General features: G+C 38.3%; 1 protein-coding gene across 3 annotated transcripts in view; it reads right to left on the reverse strand.

Annotated features, from left to right (window-relative positions):
* Window positions 1-24,325, reverse strand: part of LOC107748615 (citrate lyase subunit beta-like protein, mitochondrial) — a 67,886-nt gene that overhangs the window by 42,592 nt on the left and 969 nt on the right. The gene's annotated exons all lie outside the window — the stretch shown is intronic.

A 24,325-nucleotide genomic window follows, 5' to 3' on the forward strand; every position in this document is an offset into this window, starting at 1 on the left:
ATTATCTTGACCAAAAATATTCATGGTAATGGTATTAATCCCAACATCTGAAGAAATGTTTGGGGGGAAAAATAATATTGCCATTAGTCAAATTAATCTTTAACTTTTTTGTATGTAATAATAACGGCACAAAATATATACAAAAATAACTTTACTAAAATAAAATAACTTTATTCAATTGTGGGTAGTGTTGCGCTTTCACATGTAATATACCCCGACATGATTTTGTGTGGCTGGAGCAGCTACACATCGTGTTGTCTTCTTTTTTCCATTTTATGATGGGTGGCAACAAGCGCTAAGATGCAATACGTACTATGTTGGAGTGTCAACCAGTCAATGATGCTGGATTGCTTACAATATTATATTATGTGCAGTATCAACATGATATCAATATTTCATAATAATTTTATTATGAATTAACGAAATATTTTTTTATTATGAAATAACAATATTTCATAAACGTGGATCTGGTGTTTAGCTGTTTTAGTAGTCCAGCTTTGATTGATTCATTAAATTGATTGAATCATTCCCTTTTTGGATTAATTCTTCTTTTCTTTCATTCTTCCATTCTTCCTCCATTCGGTTTATTTAATTGACCTTTTCAGCAAATTACAAGTTGAATTTACTTTCCTCCTCGATTCATTCATTTAGTAGTCCTAATATAGAGCATATATGAAAACAAAATGATTAGTATCAAATATAAAACTCTAAATGATGACGAATGCAAATAAAATTAGAAAATATTTGGATGGGGTGAGCCAAACATAAGTAATTCTACATTTCACTGACAGTCAGCCTTTGCCCGAGACACACAAATGTAATTTAATTTGTAATTGTCTGCCAAACAGCGTGATTTGAGCTGCATGCCTGACACTCTCTTTCGCACTCCCACACACTCAAATGAACTACAAAAGACATTAGATGACATACATGACTTGGAGAACCAAAAATGACTATAAAAAGTGACATTTTTAAATTTTCTTCAGAAAATGAGCGTAAGACTCACCATCATAATGCTAAGGCATTGTTGATGGTTGACAGGGTGTTTCTATGTGGGTTACTAGGGTTTTGTAAGGTTGCTAGGTGATCACCTAGACCAAATAAACAATCACACACTTGGTGTGTCCAAAATTGCATATTACATTTGTAGGTACAACATTAGAATTTGAACTTACTTTGCAACTGTTAGAACATTCTATACAGTATGAATATGGGTAGTATGGATGAATTTCAGATGCACTACATCCGCCATGTTGTTACTGCCACGTGACCGACCAGCATCTGGTGCGTCACTTCACTGCCATTCACAAATCCTCTCCTGTAACCTCATGGGATAGTAAAGTGTCCATCGAATGCACACTTCAGTATCTCAGCTAGGGATATGCCGGTATCAAATTTTCATGTTGCGATTAATTGCTAATGCTTTCATCACGGTATGCGGTGCAGATGTAGTAGGTCATCCGGGTACTTTTCGCCTACTGTTTTTTACTATGAATTCGGACAAACTACTTTTTTTTTCGGCATTCTGTTAGCAGGGAAGTGTTCCATTTCGGACACAGCTCCTGTCAGTAACTATGATATTCCAGACTCTAGATATAACTCTGATCCCTCCTTCAATGGAAGTCTATCGTTTTTGCAAATGATGCATGAAAATTTTGGCCACCAATATTCAGAAATAGGACCAAACTCATTTACAGAAACAGTGACGTTTAGTTAGCTCTTCTCAGATGACGTGTTTTGACATGTTAGCAGTGTGGACGCACTTCACCGTGACAAAAAAATGGTTCTACACTGTCAAATTCGTTAATATGTCAAATACAAATTTGGCAAAAATACGGCAAAAACATTGAGAGGCAACTCTTTGCTTAAGAACTTTACTACAACTGGTTTAATTTGTCACCTTAGAAAATGACACTCTGAAGATCATAAAGACTTAAATGACCCAATACCCAAATGCAATTATCAGTTTTTGACTAAATAAACACTTTAACATCAGTTTTGAAATTTACAAAACTGAAAATTACAATGCATCACCCATTTTCACGCATTGTATTGTTTAACAGGCCGAAAAGTCCAATAGCTTAGAAAAGTAATAAAACACCTCATCTCAATAAATGTTTGAAGTATTCATGTCTTCAGCACAAAAGGTTCAAGTCAAGTTACACTCCAAAGTGTCCATTCACTAATCCAGAACGCATTACAAATATGCAGGTGTGTGAATATAAGATTGCAACATGCACCCACACACTCTTGCATGCACCCACACACAGGTGGCTAAACAAATCTAACCTATATGCCATGTCAAAGGAAGCAAACACACTCACACACATACAGACTCTCACACCCTCACTCAGACCCAGACAGGCATTGCTTTGTCATACCTCTACTCTCGACAGGCCCTGCCGTCTCCAAGCCACGCTCAACTCTTCTGGCTGCACTCCAAAGCACCTCAAACGCACGCCTCGCTCTGTCCCTCCGCCATATGGACACATCTGAGCCCTTTGTAGTCATCTCTCTATGGAGGGCCTACCTGACTAAAGCCCAGCAGACTGCGACCTGCAGGGATGAGCACGCTGGCGCCAGAGATTGGCTCTTAAACACGGCGTAACACTTGCCATCTGACTACCGTAACAATCTGCACCCTTCAAACACACATAAACTCCAGACGGACATATCATGACGTCTGTAGAATAGAAACAACAGAAATAGTTTATTTTATATTCCTTTTTCCAAATTTTCAACATATATTTTTCAAGAGTTCAAATGTAATACATTTTGAAACAAATAATATCAAATATGTGTTATAAAAAGGTGCTATGAAAGTCCTGACTGATAACAAAAACAATTTTATTTTATATTCTATTTTATTTCACTGCTCTTGTCAACTTATTTTCTTTGGTGGAACACATAAGAAGATATTTTGAAGAATGTTCATGCTGCTCTTTTCCATAAAATTAAAGCATGTAGAATCCCTAGGCTGTTAAGGTCCAATAGGGACAAAAAGCACAATAAAAACACTATAAATGTAGCCAATGCAACTCATTCGCCATATTCCAAATCTTCTGTTTGTTTTATGCGAGAAAACTTGAAATTGTGATTCACTATATATGCATGCACATTTAAATTTGCTATAATGGTTATAAGACTTGTGATAATCAATAGTTTTTGGTCATTGGCATTAAAGCTTAATGTGTCAAGTATGGAACATCAATATGTACAAAAGTGATTTGAGAGCCACAGATCTTTAGCAAAAAGTGACATAAAATTTGGACTATTCCTCACATAAACTTACAGTATGGTTTAAGAAGATATGGAATATAGTGAATAAGTTATATGGACTAGTTTAAAGGTGCTGTCTCGTCCTTTTTGAGCGCCCCTAGACACTGTGTGAGTTCACTGAAAGGACAAAAGCAGCGAGAAGATTTCTATATTTTCTATATTTGTTCCATGAAAGATAGAAAGTCATACAATTTTGGAACGACATTAAGGTATTTGAGAGACTATTCCTTTAACTCTTACATTAAGACATCAGGATGCTTATGCAATGACTGCAAGACACAGCCCATAGCAGCATATGTGTATGTGTGTGTGTGTGTGTTTGTGTGTGTGTGTGAGAGAGTGTGTGCAGGGGAAAGATGGATGGTCTAGCTTCACCACAGGTGGCTGAGGCCCAGCGCAGGGAGGATACGGTTCAGAAAGACTGTCTCCAGCTTTGTGGATATGAAGGCAGCCCATGCGTCTCTTTGAACAGAACAACAGAACAACTGAACACAGAACAAACAGTGAGAATGCATAGACAGAAAAAGACCCAGGTAAGATTTTTCCATACCACCTATCTGTCCAGTAGCCTGGAGCTGATGTCCAGTATATGATGGTCATCTGGGTTTTGTACATGCCCAGCCCAAACAAATGGCACTGGAATGACTTTGAATTCCGTTAATTTCTGCATGGTAATGCAAGACAGCAGATGGAAATATTGATTTTTATTTTATATTGTAATATTTATTGACATATATTCTGTTCTATATTGAACATTTAAGTAATGACTTTTATTTAACATTGAAATTAACATGTATCATGCTTCAAGGTGAATAAAAAATATTCCATAATTGTTGTTAATAAATGGAAAACAAATTAGGATATATAAATTTGTTTATGCAAATTAAAATGTTAATAATGCTTATTGAATTAAGTTGAGCTGTTAAATGGCTATAATTACTTTATCCACAGAAATCACAAACTTTTTTTTTCAGGTATAAGTGCTGGTTTTAATATTTGCCTGTTTAAAAAGTACTGGATCTAAAATCAAATGAGTGAAATTACCCATCCCAAGTAAAGGACTGTTTACTCTTTTGCGATCCAAAACACTTCCTCTAAAGCTGCCCAACAAACGCCTGATTAGTTTACCTCGCCCTCAAGTGCTAGGATCTGGTATTGCATGTATTTCTGTAGCATCTCCTCTGTGTGCTTTTAAAAACTTGGGAAATCAGGACTGATTTTGGTAAGGCTGATCAACCAAGACTGACTGACAAATTAAGAACGAAATACAAAATTACATGTGTTTATGGAAAGGAAAAGGAGACAAATGTTTTGAATCACATTGCCCAGCCCTGATAAACTCACACATGCTTGAGTTGGTGGTTAGACATGAAATAAAAGAGAGGTGCCTCTTTTATGGGTGTCCCCCTCTCCTCTACAACACCCTGAACCCAGAAAAGACACAGAAACGGGCACTGCCATTACTTAACAAAGAGACTGTGACACTCGTGCTGACCCTGGGTCAGTGAAACCTGTCATGAACCGTGAGCATTTACAGAACTATTAGACATTTATGCAGGATTCAGACTCTCTCAGGCATGAATGTTTCCACCAGACCTGCACTAATAGCATCTAAACAGCTAATATCAACAGGACGGCCATTCAAATGCCGTACGCATGACTGACGTTTAGCTAGAACTCTGTATCAAGCCAGATACCAGCGCAAATGTGTAAGTGTTACCGGTGACACGTCTGGATGAAATGGGGGAAAACATTTGAGATATATTTCTAGTTCATAATAAAATGCGGTTCTTAAAGTGTTAATAGAAAAATCTCTAAGTAAATAAAGAATAATCTGTTGTGGTCTGTGCTTGTGTGTGTGTTGTGTGTGACCCAGAAGTGATGTGACTGAACACCCCCCTCCCCGCCCCCTCCCTTCAGCCCAGTCCAGATCCTTTAATTAATACTGGCTTAGACCCGATTGCTTCTGACACTACAGGGAGTTTCCTGAAGCCCAACCTACTTCTGCTCCACAACACAGTGACCAAATCCACCGAGGCCGCCCACCTCTACTCACACACAAGACCTTGTGAGGACAGTAATTAAAATCCAACCATATTCTAGTTAAGAATTCACTCAAATAACAGGCTTTGGTCCTTGCACTTCATCTCAGGCAAAAAACGAGGTTCTTCAGTTAGGCTCTTAATGATGCTTGGCTTGTTCTGAACTAGTATTACCCAACAATCAAACGACAAACCCCACGGATCAGACTATTGGGTCTGAATTGTGGTCTATGGTGATAACGCACAGCTGAAAACTTAATTTACTCCATTTAATTCTCTGGCTTCCTGTAAAACCACCTAAACATTTTTTTACTCAGGTTAACCACTAGGACTATGAGAAGCAAATTCAAATAACCAACATTTATAGCTGCCACATTTTCACCCAGCGCAGCGCAGGAGGAGGAGTGGAGCAAGTAAGTTCCAGAACCATGATATATGGCGCCCAACGTGGGGTCAGGCATTCAGCGTTGCCCTGTTGGGAATCGCTCCGAATCAGAGCCGCTACGATTCGCGGTCTGCACGGTACGCTGAATATATTATATCAGACGACTCCGGGAAGATTCATTCTGAGTAATGTAACTTCTCAAAACTGAGGGTTTATTTAAATGCATTTACAATACAACATTTCTGCTCAAAATGCAAAACAGACATGCTGTTGTGCGTTTCTCGAAAGTAAATACAGGGTTTCGTTTAATTAGCGTAACAGTGGAAACATGACTGAAGGCTACGGCTATAATCCAGCATTCCAAACCACTGAATACAGTATTAACATACAGAATCTCATGGAATCTGGAATACAAATGCAGAGCGGAGAGCAGCAGGGAATAAAAAGAGTGAACGTGGAAAGGCAGAGTGGAGGTGGGAGGGTGGAAAGGGCAGCGTGTTTGTTTTCTTGCCTCTGGCTAATGAATTTACTAAACTGCCAGGTGGATGCAAATGGCAGAGCAGGCGCCTCGACTCTGCAGACAGCAAACTTCACAGCATCTGTAGAAACACCACAGTAAATCCAGAAGGCCTACATCAGTGTGTAAGCAAATGGGGCAGGAGGGGATAAACAACAATTCATCCTAAGGAGAAAGGCATACAGTTAAACAACTCTTTTAAAGAGACAGATTAGCGCTAACACCAAAAAGCTAAGTGGAGTGTCACAGATTGAGTTTGTCTCACTAAATGATAGTCCATTTTTTTCATTCAACGTTACCAAATCTATTAATACAAAACGACCTAAATATTACAATATGCATGTAGTAATGGTTAACCTACAATATATGACAAGCTTATCTACAGTAAGCTACAATCAAGCTAGCCAGTATAAAACACATGCTACTGCAGTTAGTGACAGTATAAACTTCTAACAAAATATGGCTAATATATTAAAGATCATTAACCATCAAATATATTTACACTAATAAAACAACTTTATTTCATACAACTGAATCAAAAACAGGGTTAATAGCAGTATTTATAAAAAAACAAAAAAAACAAGCATAAATTGAAACATGCATGGATGAATTATTCACTATATCTATAGCATGCATTTAAAAAAAAAAAACATAGGGTGAATTTTCATTTCATGCCAACTTTAAACAGGGTTTCCGCGGGGGTCTTAAAAAGTGTTAAATTTAGTTGTATCAAAATTAAGGCCTTAAAAAGTCTTAAATTGTACAAGAAAGTCTTAATTATGATTTCAGAAGGTCTTAAATTTGGGGACGGAAAGACCAGAATTGCGATATGGCTTAATGTGACGATTAAACTTCAAAAGGCAATTATTTTATTAAAGAAACACGAGCACTGCGCATTTCAGAGTCTGGTGTTGCGCTGCTTTGTGTTCTGCCATTACCGAGAAAACAGCTGTATTTCTGCCGTTCTGAAAGTGCCTCCTGCTGGCAGAGAATGAATGTGCATTTTCAGTAAGCCTGTTTTATTCAGGACCACATTTCTAGGACCCTATAGGCTAGTTTTTTTTTAAAAATTATTTTATTATTTTTTTGTATGTATATATTAGCAGCTCATACTATTCTATAGCACTTGCTATTCAATTCTGTATAGTATCATTTTAAGGAATTATGTAGTTGTTTAATTTTATACACTTAATTATTGTCCTAACCAACTCCTAACCCTAAACATACCCGTTGGTAACCCCAGGGCTCGCAAAATTTCAAAATCCCTGGTAGCCCTTCGGGCAGGTACCCTTCAGATTTTGGTAACCCGAAAATTAATTTAACTAGCCCAAATAAAGTGAAGAGCAGGCAAAAGCACGCACATCGATCTCAACTGGGCCCAAATAAAAAAATACCTTTTTTAAAAAATATATATACAGAAAATCAGATAGGAGTTTAAATGTCAATCAAAAATATTTTCAATACACAAATATCAACAAATATGAAGGAAGTATGTTAATTTAAAACATATAAATATTACTGTCTTAATTGTTTAGATTTTTAGAAGGCACATTATATTCTTTCTCATTTACAACTTCATGTGTTTGCTGCATAAAAACATGAGTTGATATTTGCATTGATCTGACCATAAACAGCAAGAAAGGCTTATTGGAAATGCAAATTCATTCTCTGCCACGAGGTGGCGCTTTAGGAGGGCTGAAATAATGCGGTTTCCCCGGTAACGGCTGTACACAAAGCAGGAATTATAGGTAAAATTAAATTAAAGTGCCAACGACACGTTTCTGAGGACAGTCGGTTCCCTTCAGATACATTCAAATAAAGACATCCGCGCCACGTTTTGACTTGAAAGGTGCAGCGCTCATATTTATTCAATGACATCATTGCCTTTTGAAGTTTAATCCAGCCGTATCGCGACTCTTGTCTTTCCGTCCCCAACTGTAAGACCTCTTGAAATTATAATTAAGACATTTCTTATACCATTTAACATATTTAAAACTTTTTATGGCCTTAAGTTTAATACAACTCACTTTATGAGTTTTTAAGGACCCGCGGGAGATCTGCATTTAAGATAGCCCGTCGGGCAGAGTGGTGATACATTTTGGTAGCCCGACTGGAAAACACAATAGCCCCGGGACGTCGGGCTAGCGATTTTGTGAGCCCTGAACCCTCTTGAAATAGTTAACCTATACCTTAGCGCTTCACGTCTGATGTCTGACCCACTTAAGTGCAGTAAATGGTAAAACAATTGTGGTACAAATTAGTGTGTTTATTAGTACATTAATAAATGTAAAATAATTTGAATACAAATACTAGTTTACAACATCCAGAAGCACAATGAACTGTTTTGCACACCTAAATAGGCTAAATGGAGATGGCTGACATCGCCTCACACACACTCAAGTTCACGCCAGCTCTTACATCAAAAATAAGATGGAAAGATAAAAAATGAATAGTTTCCATGATTCTAGTCTTTGCATCTGTTTGTTTGATGTTTCAATCAGGTCTCCTCTGATGGAATAGAATTGGCTAGATGGCACTGTCACAAAAAAATAGGGTCCTAGTAGAACTGGGGTCCTAGAAATGCTCCAGTATTGCAGGAACACAGTATTGGGGTTGTTTTTGTTCAGACCAATGTGAAAATCGACCCATGTTTTTACCCTGCAAACACACAGAGCTGTAAATGTGAACTGGTGGATCGATAATAATAATCATCATGCTTTTTACATTTTAGAGTTTAATATGTTACTATAGATATTGCCCTACCCCGTTCATATGGTATTAATTTTATTTGTGCAGGTCTTAAAAAAGGTCTTAAAAAGTCTTAAATTTTAGCTTAAAAATCCTGCAGAAACCCTGTTAAATGAATCAGTGATTTGTTTATTTCAAACCAGGTCTTTGAAAAGAACAATCCGAACAATCTCTCAGCCAAATAATGCCAGGTGGTTTTGACTCTGCAAATTGCTGTCAGTGGAATGCCATTTCACTGAAAGCCGCAATGTTTTTGTGCCAGATAAATACTGGCACAAACTCTTTCTGTTAGTTAAAATGATTTTCTCATAGTTAAATAATTAATAAGCTATTTCCCCTTAAAGAGCCTCAATGTAGTTTGCTACTTTTATTAGTAGTTTCACTAACAACTCTTTCTAAAGAGAGACTTGACTCTAGCTTTAAAAATGCTTGATGACATATTTTAGGCTGAGATGTATCAATGCCATGCAACACCGCTACTTGTTGGGATTAATTGTTAGTGGATTTGAAAAACAGAGTAATTGCTGCAGGAAAAAGTGTATAAATTAGTAACTGCTACTTTTAGTTTAATTAGTTATCCAATATTCCTGGCAGTCAGTTCATTCTCTCATAAGCTAAGCAAAATTAATTCTCACATCTCGCTGAATAAAATCTGGATAATCAGTATGATGAAAGGAGGGAGGGTGGGAGGTTGTGATGGAAAGGGAGGAATGGAAGCTGTTGTGCTTGGCCATGGGCCGCATCCAACCACCACCCTTCCTTCCCCGCTCCACCTGGACAACATTTTCGCCACCTGATACACATCAATATGAAAAATACACATTTAGAGCAGGGTACAAGAGCTGAGAAAGCACGGTGTCTTGGAAGGAGAACGGACTTTATAAATTAGCATTGACTGGGGTGATTTTGCAAAGCCCAGAGCATCTTTTACTTCTACTGGAGTCCAATCTTTTCACCTCCAGCTGATATAACCACTGACAGCATGGCTCATGACTCAGAGGAAATTATTTGAAAAGGTTCCATGTGATATTTCAGAAGCTTTCCTGTACAGGCGGCACATCGGTGCGCTAATGATGGAAACTTCAGCAGACTGACACTCAGGTCAGGCAGGATGGCACCAAACACACACTATTTTGTTTGGATAATGTTGGCATTTTCAAAACAGCTCGCCTAAGCGTGGCGTCAATTGATAACTTTTATCTTCTTGTTTGTGCTTTGACAGGACTCCAAAAATAGACACAACTGCATCACCCTGCACATTAAATACACAAATCAAATTTAAAAAGTATTCACCGCTCGAGTTAGAGTCCGATTATAACTGAGCCCTTACTACTGAGTGACTAATGAAGTCCATCTGTGCCTCCTTAAACCGAGTTAAAGGAGGAGTAGCGAACTGGTTTCAATTTAAACTTGTAAGGGACAGAATCTTTCCAAAATCCCAGGCCTCATGACTTCCTTTCCTTGGATGTAGAGGAATTCTGTCTGGGTTTATACACTGCTGTAGGACTACAATAAAGCTAGAGGAAAGGAGGCGAGTCAGGGGCATGTTTTTACCCCTTCTATGCCCCACTTTACCTTCATCTGTGAGAGCTACATAAGCCTGGGAAAAATCTAACCAGGCAGAGCGTAGTTGAACCAAAAAATAAAAAATAAAAATAATAAAAGTTCATATGGTATTAATTTTATTTGTGCAGGTCTTAAAAAAGGTCTTAAAAAGTCTTAAATTTTAGCTTAAAAATCCTGCAGAAACCCTGTTAAATGAATCAGTGATTTGTTTATTTCAAACCAGGTCTTTGAAAAGAACAATCCGAACAATCTCTCAGCCAAATAATGCCAGGTGGTTTTGACTCTGCAAATTGCTGTCAGTGGAATGCCATTTCACTGAAAGCCGCAATGTTTTTGTGCCAGATAAATACTGGCACAAACTCTTTCTGTTAGTTAAAATGATTTTCTCATAGTTAAATAATTAATAAGCTATTTCCCCTTAAAGAGCCTCAATGTAGTTTGCTACTTTTATTAGTAGTTTCACTAACAACTCTTTCTAAAGAGAGACTTGACTCTAGCTTTAAAAATGCTTGATGACATATTTTAGGCTGAGATGTATCAATGCCATGCAACACCGCTACTTGTTGGGATTAATTGTTAGTGGATTTGAAAAACAGAGTAATTGCTGCAGGAAAAAGTGTATAAATTAGTAACTGCTACTTTTAGTTTAATTAGTTATCCAATATTCCTGGCAGTCAGTTCATTCTCTCATAAGCTAAGCAAAATTAATTCTCACATCTCGCTGAATAAAATCTGGATAATCAGTATGATGAAAGGAGGGAGGGTGGGAGGTTGTGATGGAAAGGGAGGAATGGAAGCTGTTGTGCTTGGCCATGGGCCGCATCCAACCACCACCCTTCCTTCCCCGCTCCACCTGGACAACATTTTCGCCACCTGATACACATCAATATGAAAAATACACATTTAGAGCAGGGTACAAGAGCTGAGAAAGCACGGTGTCTTGGAAGGAGAACGGACTTTATAAATTAGCATTGACTGGGGTGATTTTGCAAAGCCCAGAGCATCTTTTACTTCTACTGGAGTCCAATCTTTTCACCTCCAGCTGATATAACCACTGACAGCATGGCTCATGACTCAGAGGAAATTATTTGAAAAGGTTCCATGTGATATTTCAGAAGCTTTCCTGTACAGGCGGCACATCGGTGCGCTAATGATGGAAACTTCAGCAGACTGACACTCAGGTCAGGCAGGATGGCACCAAACACACACTATTTTGTTTGGATAATGTTGGCATTTTCAAAACAGCTCGCCTAAGCGTGGCGTCAATTGATAACTTTTATCTTCTTGTTTGTGCTTTGACAGGACTCCAAAAATAGACACAACTGCATCACCCTGCACATTAAATACACAAATCAAATTTAAAAAGTATTCACCGCTCGAGTTAGAGTCCGATTATAACTGAGCCCTTACTACTGAGTGACTAATGAAGTCCATCTGTGCCTCCTTAAACCGAGTTAAAGGAGGAGTAGCGAACTGGTTTCAATTTAAACTTGTAAGGGACAGAATCTTTCCAAAATCCCAGGCCTCATGACTTCCTTCCGTGGATGTAGAGGAATTCTGTCTGGGTTTATACACTGCTGTAGGACTACAATAAAGCTAGAGGAAAGGAGGCGAGTCAGGGGCATGTTTTTACCCCTTCTATGCCCCACTTTACCTTCATCTGTGAGAGCTACATAAGCCTGGGAAAAATCTAACCAGGCAGAGCGTAGTTGAACCAAAAAATAAAAAATAAAAATAATAAAATAAAATAAATAAAATGTATTCATTTTTTCTTATTTCCTCCAAGACAAATCTCTTATGATAAACAGAGGACAAGCATATGATAAAGTATAATGGTTTAATAAAATTAATAATAATAATAAATGGGTTAATTATAGTAAAATGTCAACACTAAAAATTTAAAACCTTCTAAAAGTTTTAATCTTAAAGTCCAACCCAACTAAAATCAGTCAAGGACATAAAAAATACAACTATTAATAAAATAAAAAATAAAATAATTAAAATACAAACACAACTTAACAGCAAATGTTGCATGCTATGGTAAAAATTTACAAACTATAAAGTGACCTGCCTATGAAAAACATGAAAACCGCAAAATGTAAAAATTTTGCTCAAAGCAAGCTCGCCATAGCCTGCATCAAACACACAGTGGTTAAAGCAGTCGAACAAGAAGTCCCTTTTCTGACCACGGCTGTATCCTGTATTTTCCAATTATCACCTTTTAAAGGCCAGCTGGGTGCATTCCAAACCATCAGGGGGCAATTCCATTTGCATTGCTCTGAGACAAAGTCATGCTCAAGTACGCTCGTAGTAAAGTTCATTATGAGTGGAGAGACACCATCATTGCTTTCATTATTTTGGGAACAGGATTCCTCATTTTCTGATCCCGGGCCCACGTTATTGATCTAATCTTTCGCGCTCTCTCAGCTATGACACCAATCAGAATTTGCACAAAATCAGAGTGCACAACGCGAGCCACAGGGAAATACACTTCATTATAGAGGAGAAAATTGTCAGTAAGGATAAACTGGGCAGTTTGTTTTTATCTCCATGTTAGTTTTTCCTCTGCCCTTTAGTCTTTATTATCTCCATAATAGCTTGTCTGGACTGTATCAGTGATTATATTTGTATTTTGTACATTCAGACAGCTTTTCTACCATTTAAATTCTAGCTCTGCAGTGAAACTTTTACTCTGAGTCATCGGTGCGCTTCACTGTTCCTCCTTAATACAATAATTTATAATTTATAAAAAAAAAACATTTTAAACGATAGACCCCAGTTCACCAAGCCCACAATGAAAATGCTACGCTACATTTGGCCCGACAGGATTGTGGGTATTTTCATGGCTTATAGGTGCTGTGCCCACGCATATGGCACTAAAGATGTTGGGATAGGAGTGTAGCAGGGAAAGAAAGGTCAACAGAGACACAAAAACGGTCGACATAATGGCAGATCAAACATGGAGTAACAAGAAAAAAGAAGTGAACAATGGGCACCCGTTCTCACTGGTGGAGATATATCTAAATCAGTAAGCAACTGTGTGAATGGAGGTGGGAGAACTGGGTTGCGGATGGGGTGGGGGACGAAGTACAAAGCCCGCACTGAGCTTTCGCAGTGTCGTGGCCCCTGATCTGTCCAGACAGAGCAAAGGGGGCGAGGTGTGAAGGAGGAGAGAGACGAGGGCATCTGGAACACGCACCCACCTCCACACCAGCAGCCCCTTAATGTGCTGTGTCTAATGCGCCTATTTAGATTTTGGGGTGCAACAGTGCACGGACTCAGGTTTTTGGGCGGCCTCGGGACGAGGAGCATGGCTATCACCTATCCCAACAGCTGGGGCCCAGAAGGGTAAACAAAGGCCTGTAGGAAGTAGCGCATGGCTGCGGCTGGGTCTAAAAGGCATGGAGATGGGTCTGAGAGATGTTTACTGTGGTCTGACTACCAGCAGCACGAGATGGATATCCAACACCCTAGAAAATTGTTGCAAAACCCCCCAAAGGGAAAACCAGAAATTTGACAGAATAATTTGACAGCAACAAGACACACCGCAACAGGTTTTCCCAGTAATTGTGAACACAAACAGTCCGTTCCACACACAAGAAAGACCCCCAAATGTTATTTTGTTCCATTTCATATTTAATGTCCAGTTGCCTTAATTTGCAATCTTGTGATGGGCTCATTGTCAAACGGACAGATCAAAGCCGTGCCAACTGGACTAAGGGGGGTTTGTGGGGACAAGCCAGCACCGGAATTAAAGGCAAAAGGCCTCAAAAGGCTGTTCCTCTAAAGGCTTTGGTGCCATTCCCAGGTCGTCACTTTCAAATGACCTGGTCTGTAATTCACACGTCTTCATAATCACGGCCCTTCGTGTGGACTGAATACAAATCCACGCGGATCAGACAAATAAAAGGGCTTTGTTTTTTTTAAAAGGCCGGCCGTGCCACCACCAATTTCAGCCTATCTGTTTGTTGGGGCACTCGGGAAGGTTAAACCATTTAGAGGACCTTTTTAGCTAGACAAACCGTTCCCTCTCAAGTTACCCTTTCAGACTTGAGCATAGAAAAAAAAATACAGTGGGCAAATGCTTTTCTTTGTTCGGAAGTAACTACAAACAAAGAGATTCTGTCATAAGTTCTTAGCTACAGATAAACCAAACAATACCAGTCACAGACGTTTTTTCTTCCGGTAAAATAAGTATTCCAAGTGCAGCAAAAACGAAAGCTGTAAATGTACCGAGACACCCTCACCTGTTAGAGCATTTCGCAGCTGGGGCAGATTCTGATAAAGAACGCTCTTCTGGGGACATTTACAAAGGTGTTAAAATAATTCACTTTGTGCTCTCACGGAAGCAAAATCAGAGAATAATTAGCCTAGTTGTTTGTTGGCACATCAGCTATTAGGTGATAATTAGTTCAAAAGTGAGGCATTTGAAGATGGCTGATTGATCTAGGTACTAGTTCCCGAATAAACCTCTATGTTTCGTGTAACAATTAAACCTTCGATTAGACATGCATCTCTTAAGTTACTAATAGAGTTAAATATTTTTGACCCAAAGTCCACCATTCAAGATGTTAAGAAATGAAAGGATTTTGAACAATATGTACTGCCAAAAACATTATATATTGGATTTTTTTTTCCAGAAAACCTATGTAGACTCCTTTCCTAACTCCTGATTTACAGTGATGACAAAGTGCAAAAATGGGGTATGTAACATATGGATCACATAAGAGGTGTCACAAATCAATCAATCAATGTCGATTGATGGATACATTATGTGACATCCACAATAACCCCCATAGATTTAACAGATATCTTCATCTTCACCAATGACAACATTAATAAAGTTTTTAAACAATACACACCACAAAAAAAAAATATATATATTTTGGATTTTTACAGAAAACCTACATAGATTCCTTTCCCAACACATGTTACGTGATTGCAGATTGAAAAAATTGTCTAAAAATATTCTGGTACAGAGTTTCACCAAATTTAGCTTCGCACTGCAAAAAATAGGTTGTTGTGCACTTGTGTGACGTAAATACTCATATTTTGAGTTTAAAGTTTGCAAAAATTAAAAAAAGGCCAGTCGCCAAGGACTTCCTGTAGTGTCGCAGAAACAGGTTAGCATAAAGAACAGCATTTCATCAAAAACAATATATAGGCAAACACTTAGCATGCATTAACTAGTGTACTTGGAGTACTACTTAAAAAGAAAGACTTTAGTGCACAACACTGTTACATTCCCACTGACAACCTGGTTGTCCTTTAAGGTCCCTTCTCAAACACCTTAAATGCATGAGGCTTCACTTCTATTTAAAGGAACATATGACATGATAACACAGTTCAAAACAAGTGCAGCCAAGAGTTGTTGTCCCCTTCCTGACCAAAGTCGCCGAACAGTCAGGGAAAAGATTAACAGATAACAAGAAAAAAAAAAAAAAAACACAGCTTATACGTCACAGTCACACCTCATCCCAGGGGTCAGCCTCAGGCCAGAGCGTGTTACAGTGCTACACGCGATACTGTATTGCAGCTTTCTCAGCACCTTAACAACACGATGATCCCATGATTAAGACTGACATGAGCTAAGCCCTGCCTGACACAGTCATCGCGCTGTTACCATGACACCTCGGCGCTGACACCAGCTGCGTGCAACAGGAAATGGGTCTCCAGTTGCTTTAGCAATGTAAACATACGGTCGCAACAAAACGAGCTGCAGACTATGGAGATTGTGGTTAAACCAGAATGGCATGCAAGGGTAACCAGTCAACAGTGGAAATGAAGACTTCCTTAAAAAATATATTCTGGTTTAAGCTTGATCATCAGCATTTGTGGCAAAAAGTTATAAAATAAAAAAAATATTATAATTTCCACGTTTCCCCCACTTTTTACAGTGAGGTAATTACAGTGGAAGTGAATGGTGCATTGAAATGTTACAATGCTCGCTGTATGAACAGAATAACCACCAGTACAATGTGAGTGTGAAAAGTGTGATTTTAGAGTGGGGAAAAAAAAAACAGCTTAGGCCTATACTATTTAATTGTAACTACAACAACTCAATTGCTATAAACCCTAAAATGACTGTAAAGTGATTTAAACAGCTTCTCAAATAAAACACAAGTTTTAACAGAATAATTAATGTACTTTGTTACGGTTCACATTTCTGCTTTTAAATCCTCCAAAAATTGGCCCTATTCACTTCCACTGCAAATGCTGCATTGTGATCTCGATTTTTGTTACAAGTTACAATTATTTTAATCAACATTAATGTTAACCACAAATACTGTCGGTTGAGCCTAACTTGTATTGAACCCTGAATATTCCTTTAAGGTTATGAGTAGGCCCCCTGGTTTTAACCGCATCCAACGGGCAAGTCATCCACCCCCCAGTTTACAGCCGAGACTGATCTCCTGTATTCCTGTAAATAAGTGACGTGGCTTTAACGGTGCCCAGATCCAGCCATGGGAAAAGGTTTCCAGCCTCATCAGTCCGTCTCATAACAAAAGGACCACATTTCACTGCACCTCTACAAACAAAAGGATCTGGCCGGTTCCCAATACGGAACTAAATTGCTTAGAATGGGACCCTACCTTCACAAGTGACCCTTAAACTTAGGGTAAACCTTGTGGCGTCACAACAAAGCTACACTGCACCTTTTCATGGTAGAAAAATGTAGACAGCTTTTGACAGTTGCTCCCAGTTTCAAGGTAAAAAAAAAAAAGGTGCCATCATAAAGTGGGGTCTAGGAAACAGGATAAGCACTCCAGCCAAGACTATAAAACGCTCGCTGGGAACTTGAAAGCCACGCAGGCAAAGTTGAGGGCTGCCATCTGGAAACAATAAACAAACAAAAACTAACCAAACAAATATTGCGTGTACTCAGGAGGCACTAACTGTAACCGAACCGAAGGCAGCCGAGTCTGGAAACTAGCATCTTAAGGGGGTCAGTGATGCAGACAGACACGTCCTACGAGCACAGATTTTTCTCTGGAGTGTGATGAGGTGTGGGGGGGGGGGACGGTCTTTGGCTCGATCTAGTTCCTGTTTGTGGCAGGATCTTGGCCTTGTTCTAATGAGCCTCAGCACTAGCAGGGCAGCGTCGGCCCTTATTCCCAGTGATGTGAACAGGCGCCTATCACGCTCCCCATTAAGAGGCGTAAGTAAACGGTCTCGCTTGCCTGCGTGCTCCCACCTCCAAAGGCCATACCGGTTCACCCCTCTGGGAATGGGACAGGATACACGGAACGAGATTTTCAGGAGCAGGCGTTCTACATAGAGAGCATCCAGAAGGGCAGGAGGGGTCAGAGTGGAGTAAACTCTAGTTATGATATCAAATAATCAAAAAGCTTTCAGAGTACAAAGATCTTTTGCAAGCCCCAGGGATTGTTTATTATGCTTGGCTTATCACCCAATAGACTATTAGCCAATTAGTTACTATAGGTTGAATAGTTAAAGGGGTCATATGATGCTTTTTTAAAGATCATTATTTTGTGTATTTGGTGTAACAGAATATGTTGACATGCTTTAATGTTCATAAATCTATTGTTAGAGTAGTTCGATTTTTTAGAGCTCCGCCATTCTGAAGATGCGTTTTCAATTTAAAAACAGTCTAACTTTTAAAAACAAACCTTTAAGACCCATTCTGTTGACCTCTAAAAAAACACATCCAATATAGGTCAGGTGAACCTGACCCGCCTAATTATGCAGGGTTTCCTTCCAACAGGTGAACTATCTTTTTAGGCAACCCGCTGACTAGTCGATTTCAAAGATACATAATTTTGCACATTCCTAGCTGTTACAAATCCTCTGTGCTGAATAGAAGTGGGTGAGGTACATAGTTGCTGACATTGCGACAAACTACTTTCTAGCCTAAAGGTGAAGCTAAAAGACACAAAAAGCACAAGTAGCAATAGGAAAGAGGAAGAAAGGTGTAATCATTGTGGGGGTGATATCCATAATTAGTCGATTTTTTTTCAGGTTCGTCGTGCTCATAACACATGTCTGCTGAAAGCAGAGAAAACTGATTAACTCCCTCCAAATCCCACAGACGTGTGAATACCTGAAAAAAAATATCAGGTTCAGCCAAACCTTTAAAAAAATCAAATGGGAGAGATAGTATTGCATTCATAGCAAAAAGTACTAGTCTGTAAATTAAAGCATTACATTTAATGAGCTTTTTAGAATTTTTAACTTTTTTCTTTCTAAAATAAAATATATCATTAAAAAATAATGTGTTTTCTATATGAAAAATATCTCTCTACTTTTTTTTTTACCTACATATAGGCTACTTGATTTTTTATTAAATAGACAATTTGGAAGAATGAATTACTAGTTTGTCTATATACAGAGTTCTGGTATGAAACTATAGATGGCGCAGTCCGATAGGTCTAACTCAATCTGACCTAATGTCATCATTATTACATAGCACAGCTGACTGGTTCTCTCCTGTATCGGTAGCCAATGAGCTCGCTGCTCAACATTCAAATATTGACAACAGCTGTGTTACTTTCATATGATGAAACAGTGTTAAATACAGATGATTCCCTGAGGGGGAAAAAAAAGAGAAATTTACAGGCAGTAGCTTTGTTCTCCACAAAACACAAATCCAGAGACATTTAACAGTTACTATAAAATTAACATTGAATCACTTATTCAAATCCATAAACATACTCCCATAGCAACATGAGCCAAATGCTCAATTTGGGATTGCAACAGTTCATCCAACACAGTGGGAAAAGAGCCTTAAACCAATATGAAAATTACAAAAGCATTTATAGAAACTACAACTGGTGTTTTAAAAGTCCAAAGCACTTTGAAATGCTGTGAGAGTATACAGCTTGCCCGGATTGTAAATAAGCTACAGACACTATTCTAATATCCGAGCCATATAAGACTGGTCAAGCAGGCGATATTCAGGATCTCCAGCGCCACCTATCTTCCAAACATCATTGAATGAAGCGCTTGAACCTCCTGCTGCGTAGCCTGAACCACGATGTGCTCATTTCCAAAGCTAATGAGAAACGGTGGAAGGTTGGCTGGCTTGGTGGAGCCTCACAGACACAGAGAGAAGGAGCCCAGCCCAACCTCAGGGCTCCTATCTCCCCATTTCCATGTGCTGCACCATGGGAAATCTGCTCCTATTATTATTTCTCCTCTTATTGCTTATGTTCTTTTAATATTTCATTCAGTCATTAAAAAGGGATGGATATGATTTCATTGCACGGTTCATCGCCGGAGACTAATTTCACTGTAAGTGCTGTTTGCTCTGGCCTTTAAATTAGAACTTATCCGTGTTTCTACATAAAATTAGCAGCCTCTAGTGATTTAGGAGGTGGAGAGACAGTAGATTTAGGGAGTTTGGCATATGTCAGCCACATGCACTTATTCAAATATAAGAAATATGCATTTGAAAAAAAAATAGTAGTTGTATGGTTGTACATTATACCAGATCATATTTGTAAGACAAGACTACAGTTTATAACTCTCAAAATGATAAGCAATATTAAATTAGAATCATAAAATAAATCACTGTGTAGCACACCTATTTTTATTCTCCCCAAGTATAATAAATATAATTTACTATTACTTTTTATAATGCATTTGTTATATATATATATATATATATATATATATATATATACACACACACACATATATAGTGTGTTTTATATTATTACTATTACATTATCCTTATTTTATCATTTTATTAAATTAAATATATATTTATTAAATATAACTGTATTGCTATATACTATAATGTAATTATTTCATTATTATTATTTATATTATTGTTTTGTTGCGATTTAATTGCTATATAATGTCTAAAAAATTCTAATAATATATAATAATTTAATCATATTTATGTACAATAATAATTTATTTGTAATCCAACAATAAATATATACTGAGAAACAAAAACAAGTAAAGAATACAACTGTATTCTTGTCAATAAAATGGCAACTTGAAACTTCTCATTGACTTGCAGGCCCTGCACTGCCTACCTGAAGTGTGACCAAAGGGCAATAATCAAACGTTGCAAACACTGACACCATGGGGACTGAGAGAGAACTGCTGTCACAAACCTGAGCATCTAAATCACTATAAAAATTTCATCAGCTGCCTGCTGTAAACTCAGCACTAAAGTTAATAATTATGATGTAGAAGACAGAAAATGCGTGTTGATTATGGTTGATCTTGGCACAGCGTGGCCTTCCCAGCAGAGGCTGGCCAATCCAGGTGTCTCTCCAGAGCTCTGCCTGGAGTATGATGAACTAAGCGTGGCAGACACTGTGGCAGCAGATCATGCAAGCCAACGCACACACCTCACAATGCAGCCAGTTCACCTGATGCAAGCAGTGACTCAGTGGTTTCTCTGAATTGGTCCATTCTGTTTAGTCACGCACACAACAAAGCGTGTTTATCAAAAACAGCTGCCCAATGTAACACCTTATTGTTTTGTTGTAAATATTAGACTATTCTTGGAGACGTGTAACATTAGCAGTTTTAAAAAAGAAAAAAAAATACAGCAAAATGTTTGTACACTCAGAAATGAAGGTACAAACTCAATCAACGAGGTGGTGCCTTTTAAAAGGCAATATAATATGTATAACTTAGGTATTAATATTATGTACACTAATAAAATGTACATTAAGGTACTAATATGCACCCTTTAGGAGTAAATAAATACAAAAATGTACTTTTAAAAAAAAATGAGGTGACAGCTTTTGTACCTAAGTGTATTAACTGTGAGAAAAAGCATGAATATTATTATTAAACATGTATCTAAAAGTCAAAGCCCATTTAGATTTTAGCTAACTGGCTCCACAGTATATCATAATCATTTTGTGCCACTCTCACATTCAAACTTGTGTGAATCAAAGGCAAAGTTTCAACATCCCATGGCTGTTATGTCTGAAAACAGTCAATATTCCCAAAACTGTTCATTCAATCCGAGCACAAGCTCGATCGGTGAACCACATGAGTCCAGGGGTCTGGCTCTAGAACAAGATTCTATTGTTGCATTGTTCACACATTCCTGAAAGGCCATGTTTATACAGATGCAAGTCCACGGCCTATCTGAGGAGCCGCTCTCTGGCCGAGACCCTCCGTTGATCAAAGCTTTTAATGCAAGAGCAGAGGCACTTGTTTGGGTCGGTGGGGACTTGGAGCACAAATCTCCATCTGTTGGCCGTATGGACCTTCTCAGTTACCTCCGGGACAAGAACGCTTCGAACTGCCATTTCTCTAACATTCAGTTTACTCAGCTGGCTCCCAATCCTGTTACCTCCCCTTTGTTTTTCCCCCAGAACATGTGTTAAGTTAATGCTCTGTAACAAATTTCAAAGGCCCAATTTAAGGGGGGGTCAACAACAGGTAATAGACCGATATATTGACGTACTGATCTGAAATGTGAGAGCAAAACCAGAGACAGACGCAAAACCAATATCTTTTTTTTTTTTGGTTATGTGAAGAGCGAAGACATATAAACACAACCTCACGTACTTTATGAGGGGGTGCCATTGAATCCAGCTTACTTGTTTCACACTAAAACAACCTCAGGCTTGCTTTGATCACACTGGGTCAGCCGGTTAACTCACAGTTCGGTTACTCAGTTCAGGCCATATTCTGTAAGATGGTTGGTTACAGTGAGGCTCGGGTTTTGTTTCGTAATTGGATTAAGGCCACACACCTCTGCTCCTGCTACCGGCACCAATCAATGTGGAAATGAGTTGTCAACACATCACTATTTACTGAGCACTCATTTATTTTTCTATGGGATGCCAAAGGCTGCACCTACACTAAAAGGCACCAGATGAGGGGGGATCGGCGGCTTTGAACATTTAAAATGATCTGTCCTGTTGACTTTGTTTGAAAATGTCACAGTCCTTCCACACACACAAGGAATATTAGAACAGGAAACAACAACAACCCTAATTCATCCCTTTCATGCACTGCCAGTGCAGTTGATATAAAATTCAAACATGGGCCGAAGACATATATTTGATCCAGTAGTTTAAAAGCAAATAATATGAACAATTAACTTGATGGCGATGGGCACAGTGGGATATTTAGGGGCACGCATTTAGCATTTAAAAAAAGGTTCATCGTTACAAATAGGGTGGACAAATATAAGCAAAAACTCATCAGGATTGGATCCCAAAGAGAAGTTCATTAAAAATAGTTTGTAAATGAATGCATCTAGAACTCCACCTTTGATTTATTCCAACAAAAGCCTCTACAATTGCTTTCCATTGCTTCCAGGTATCCAAGGGCGTTTGCACAGTTGCTCTTAATTGAAAAAGTTATAGTAGCACATTACACTTCATGGTTTTATAAGCAGTACTATAAAGCCTTGGCAGGCCTCGAAAGGGGAAGCTGCCCATTAACTTATAGGGTCCAGGCCCAGGAAGTGTAATTGACAAGCTCTAGGCTACTTTCATCACTTGTCGTGTTCATAGCATCAATCCATGTTTCCTCTGGGATGCTGTTACATCTTTGACATGAGGGTGTTTGTGAGATATCCCAGTCTGCTTCCAAGCTAGTGGCTCTCGACTCTCCATAAAACACGTGCACACACACACACACACACACACTCCACTCATGGGCCTCGGAATTGGGTCCAGCCCGTGCAGTTAGCCATGTGTTCAAATTTCCTTCCAAGCCAACTCAGTTTGCTTTGTGGCTTTTGTGGAAGGAGGGGAAAAAAACACTCACATCAGCTCACAGTTATTAAACAAATGGAAAGCTGATTATAATCCAGGTTCTCTATACATGCGCCTGGGCAAACTAATTTAAAAGCCAATGTGTGAGAAGCGCGTTCCTTTAGAGAAGCTGAACAAATGGATTTGTCTTCAAGGGATAACAAACATGAACTGCTGGTTTAATTAACAGAGTTAAACACATCCTACTGGATGACCTCAGGCACCAAAACTGTCATTGGACGCACTGCATATTCACATGCTAACTGCAAATATGACAAACCCTGGCATGACAGTCACAGTTCACACTGTACATTAGCTGGCCCATCAGTACAGCGCCTCTGGAAATTCATCTGCTATGAATTACAGCCACCTGGCACCATGTCCTGATGACCAATGCCCAATATGGACAGATTACTGGGACCTTAAAACCATGCCTTCTTTGTAATTGACATTTAAACTGTTTGAAGTCCCTCATTAAAGTCTCTCAAGAGGAATTAGACACAGATGTACCATGTAGAAGTACAGTACTATTTTGCTTTAGTGATTTTGACTGGTTGTTTGAAATACCTCTGGAAATGTCAAGCTTATTGTACATTTTTGAATTCTTAAGCATACAAAATGTAATGTAATTTAATAGTCATTCATTCATGTCTGAAGGACATAGATGTTTAAAATGGTAAAATGTAGCACACACACTATCAAAATAAAATTTAAGCATGGTCTTAAGCATATCATGAACCAAACCATTTATTTATTTATTTAATTTTCAGAGATTAGTCTATTCAAAATTGGGACTTCACTCATGTTCAAAACAGTCTTACAAATAAAAATCAATAAATGCATTAATCCACAATAATTCTAAAATAATAATAAAAAATACATGCTGCCCACTCTTAGTAAACTTTAGAATTAACCACAGACAATTCCAAGAATTCTGAAAAAGGGAAAAGATATAAATGAATTTAAAAATCATAGATTAATTTAGTATTATATTAAGAAATCATTTTCACCAAGGTTGCATTTATTTGATCAAAATACAGTAAAACAGTGATATTGTGAAATATTATAAAATGTTTAATTTGAA

This window comes from Sinocyclocheilus rhinocerous, unplaced genomic scaffold (assembly GCF_001515625.1).
Source record: "Sinocyclocheilus rhinocerous isolate Xijiao unplaced genomic scaffold, SAMN03320098_v1.1 scaffold410, whole genome shotgun sequence".
Taxonomy (NCBI): Eukaryota; Metazoa; Chordata; class Actinopteri; order Cypriniformes; family Cyprinidae; genus Sinocyclocheilus; species Sinocyclocheilus rhinocerous.